This window comes from Helianthus annuus, chromosome 11, assembly GCF_002127325.2.
Source record: "Helianthus annuus cultivar XRQ/B chromosome 11, HanXRQr2.0-SUNRISE, whole genome shotgun sequence".
In the NCBI taxonomy this organism is placed as follows: domain Eukaryota; kingdom Viridiplantae; phylum Streptophyta; class Magnoliopsida; order Asterales; family Asteraceae; genus Helianthus; species Helianthus annuus.
The window spans coordinates 75,732,227-75,736,759 of NC_035443.2; the positions used below are offsets into that span (position 1 = coordinate 75,732,227).

Consider the following 4,533-nt stretch of genomic DNA (forward strand, 5'->3'; position numbering starts at 1 on the left):
TCGTATGCCATCTAGTTATTGGGTCAGGAACTTTAGAAGTCCATTAGGTTTAAAGTATCGGTTGATTGGGAGTTTGGGCCATGTTGTGCGAACAGGTATCTGTGCGAGAGATATAACTACATGAGCGGTTAACTTGGAATCGACACAACTTCTCCAAGAGTCGTATCCCTCCATCTCGCATTTGTTCATCAACTATAAATTGGGTTTCAAGTTATTGTAACCGATACACTGCAAGTTCAAAAGTTATCAAGTTGCTGATTGTTTAATCCGGTTAGTTTGCAATTTCATTTTGTTATTTTGGTTAAGATGAAGTGGTGTGATGTTTGTGATGATTTTACGTATTTATGTGTAACGTCCGTTTTTGCGTCTAGGAGAAATGACAACCAAAGATGCTAGAAAACATAAACTTTTAAAATATACGAATCTTTCACAACTCAAAAAGGTAAATTACTTACTAGAGTAATTTAATAGACATGAAAAATACCAACTTGTAATACATGGTAAAATTTTTACAAAAATTCGGCATGACCCGTTCGTAAAACGAACGTGCCCCCTGTTTTTAACATAAAAAACTAAACAACATACTACAATCCGTTTGACATTAAACTACTCAAAGCAAGACGACAAGCTTTACAAATGTACGACTACTAACAAAGTTGGACAAAATAACAAGTTATGGACCATAAAGATGAACATAAGTTAGCGGAAGCGTTTGGGATAACATGACATGGACACGTGCTCGCTCCATTTCGCCAAGTCGCCTAAGTTGAGGATTTACCTACATTCAACAACAATACTTAAAAGTTAGTCATCACACTTGTTAATTATAATTTCCTTGTTTTAGTTCCATCCGCATATGAGCTTTCATCTTTTTTTTTTTTTTTTACACAATCGACTACCCAAATACTTGGGTATGGCATAAACACTCTCAATAAGAGTTAAGCATACACATTCGACTACCCAAATACTTGGGTTTGGCATAAACACTCTCAATGAGAGTTAAGCATACACATTCGACTACCCAATACTTGGGTTTGGCATAAACACTCTCAATGAGACTTAAGCATACACATTCGACCCGTTTAGTTGGGTCATTTGCTTTCAACATAAATTCTTCTTTCTATCCGTATAACGGATTAAACTTCTAGCATTCGTTATAGCATTCAAAACCACCCATTCGAAACGGATGGTAGCATTATTCTTATTCGACTTGTTCAACTAGAACCGGTCGACTCACATAGCTTATCATAACCTTCGTTAGCATAACCAAATCCGCAATGGATTTGCTATTTCGCATTCGTTACAACATAACTTCTAAACCCCCTTTGATATAATTCCTTACATCTAAATCAATTTTAATCCATAACGGAAAATAGTACGAATTCATATTATCATTAATATCATTCCTAAATCCACTAGTAGAGTAAACGAAGTTCATAAGAACTTACCGGAGTTGTGCGCTCCTATTGCCTTTGCTTGGCTTGATTCTCCTCTTTTCTTTGACCCTATAAGGTGCATCACATTCACGTTTAGCTTTCACATTATACATTGCTTTTACGCATTTACATCATTACTATAACGTTCATTATTCGTATTCATATTTCATGCCATCATTAGATCAATAAAACTACAATTTCTCATGTTCATTCATAACCAATTCGGCTCAAGCATTTCATCGAACACCTTATGTGCGTACAATCTTAACTAGCACCATATACAAGCATAGCAAACGCATCTCTACCAAGTAATTTTAAAATCATGGCAATACATCTCAAACACATAAATTCCTCAAATATTCAGATTATTATAACATCATTATGCATATATTAACCTTATCCATCATACTACATCAAGAATAAACACATGCATCATCATCTCTAATCATATCATCACAACTTCAAATGGGTTTTCACTCAAATCTTCATACCAAACTGAAGTCAACATGGTTTCTGGTTCTAGAGAGCAATTCAAACTCGAATTTCTCATATTTAACACAAGAAATCGAAATTGGGTTTGACCCCTTATTCAACAAATCACAATTTCAGAAAATTAAACTTACCACTTCACTAGTTAGGGTTAGATTTTCAGAAAAAGTGGCTCATGCATCGAATTTTCCTTCAAATCGTGGCTCAATTTGTTGATTCAAGTAGTTAGGGTTTTTGGGTTCCCCCTTCTTCCTCCCCTGGCTCGCACGACACACCCACTGTGTCTTTCTTTTTGTTTTGATTTTTTTCTTAATTAACCTCTTTTGTTCACTAGTTACACCTTTAGCCCTCCCACTTTGAGGGAGTATTTAACTTAAGCCTTTTTACTTAACTAGTTATCATTAAATCATAAATTCCATTAACCAAGTTAATTTCTTTGTTTATTATTTATCATTTTTGGGGTGTTACAGGTCTACCCCCCTTAAAAGAGGTTTCGTCCTCGAAACCTTGCTCATTTCCACGGGACTAAAGTCCTTAACTGACCGGTCCCTCTATGTATCACAATTCTGAAATATATTCACATATCTTTAAATTCCGAATTCTTGCCTCACATTAGCTCCTTAGTGGTGTTCATCAGTGCACGTTTATTCATTCATTTCATTCAAAATACATACCATGGCAAGAATGCACCCATATTTTGTAAAAAGGGTCTCATTCATGAACATATATATAGCTATACGTCCTATCGTTACTTTCTTAAATCAAGTATAATACTCATATACCTATAATTACACGTATACCCTACATACACACATACATACCTTCATGAATACATACATACATACATACAAGCTTTATTACTTGTGCACCTACAATCCCCGCTACATTCATATATATGCACTCATACATCTATTTACATATACCCGAAAACATACTTGCAACATAACTACTATTTCTGTCACACCCCCAAAATCCCACACGCGGAGTACCACCGCTTGGAGGCGTGACTGACCAGGATCAAACCATCAATTATATCAAACATAGCATTTAATAATAATCATAAGTATAATTGATGTTCAAAACCAAACGTTATATATGTAGCGGAAGCATTAAATGTAAAACCCAAATCATAAGTATCAATGTATGAATGTAAAAGTGTTTAATATGCATTCACATGTTCCTGTCCACAACGACCCGCTTCTCCTCTGGTGCAAGCTCCAAATATACCTAAGGTCCTGCAAGGCATGCAGCAAATAATCAACAAACTAGTTGAGCGAGTTCACAGAAAGTAAGGTTCTAACATGCATAAGTATAGCTAGTGGGGGCTTCCCATGTTCATTCTGGTTAATGAGGGCTTCTCATTAACGGTACTTACTAGACTAACTTCCGACCATGTGTTCTTCTTTACCGAGAACAGGAAAACGTACAGGGTCACGTAGGCTTTACGTGACGTGCCCTTCCCCGAGGACAGTGGTACGCGTGGGGGCTACGTAGGCTTTACGCAGCGTGGCCTTCCGACCTGGAAGCCAGTGATTGGTATTGGGTTACGTAGGCTTTACGTAACGTGTCCTCCCGACCCGGGAGACATATGGCAAGTATACTGGGTTACGTAGGCTTTACGTAACGTGTCCTGACTAACCTGAGGACGATGGTCTATAGTCTGGTATATGCGTAAGTACGAGTAATCATTCCGTATTCAATATATCCAACCCAATTCCCAACCCGGGAATCCCATGCCTTGGCTGTGTGAACTCACCTTGGTTTGCTCGGCAGATACACAAGTGAACAGGTAGCAAGTAATGGTCAATCACGTCCTATCATGCATTTATTCAAGTCAGGTTCGATTCACGTATAGCACGTAGGGTTACACAGAGGTAACAAGTTGCAAGCATAAGTCATGGCCCAAACAAAACTAATCAAATTGTGCGAGTGGTGACCAATCCGTCCGGATGGGCATTCCGTGCGGGTGGCATTTCGTGCGGATGGCCACTGGTCCATCCGGGTGGAAATCCGTGCGAGTGGCACTCATCCGGGTGACAGTTCGTGCGGACTGACAATCCGTGCGGACTGTCAGCTCGTGCGGATGGTCTGTTCGTGCGGTTGTCAGTTCATCCAGATTGGACCTTTCGTGCGGTAGTTGGTTCGTGCGGATGGTCAGTCCATCCGGATTGACAATCCGTCCGGTCGGAAACTCGTGCGGAACAGTTGGTGTGGTCCGTCCGTGCGGACAGTCCGTGCTATTCGGCCCAACAGTTCACTCGTACGATCGGATGTGTAACCGGACCAGCTTGTGTGTGGGTATCTTGTGCAAACAGATTACTTGGTGCGATTGATTCAATAATCCGAATATCATGCAAGCTGGTTACGATTAGATTATCAGTTACCTAATACCCTATCAATTAACACGATTTCCACAAGTCGTTTAACGTGATATCGATCAAACAAGCACATTTAGTATTCAAGTCACATGAACCCTAATTGAACGATCTAACCAATTAACCAAGTTAATCATTCGTTTACATGTGCATAACCGGTTCATGTTCATAACCCAAACCCTATCCGATCGATTAACAAGCAAGTCCGGCCGGTTATCAGGCCTATCCGGCCG

General features: G+C 39.3%; 1 long non-coding RNA gene across 1 annotated transcript; it reads right to left on the minus strand.

Annotated features, from left to right (window-relative positions):
* Nucleotides 1–481: 481 nt before the first annotated feature.
* Nucleotides 482–2,193, minus strand: LOC110875154. Its single transcript, XR_002556559.2, has 3 exons — nucleotides 2,060–2,193; nucleotides 1,449–1,505; nucleotides 482–778 (listed from the first exon to the last, which is right to left on the minus strand). It is a non-coding gene; the product is annotated as an uncharacterized LOC110875154 (long non-coding RNA).
* Between the last annotated feature and the right edge of the window lie 2,340 nt (nucleotides 2,194–4,533).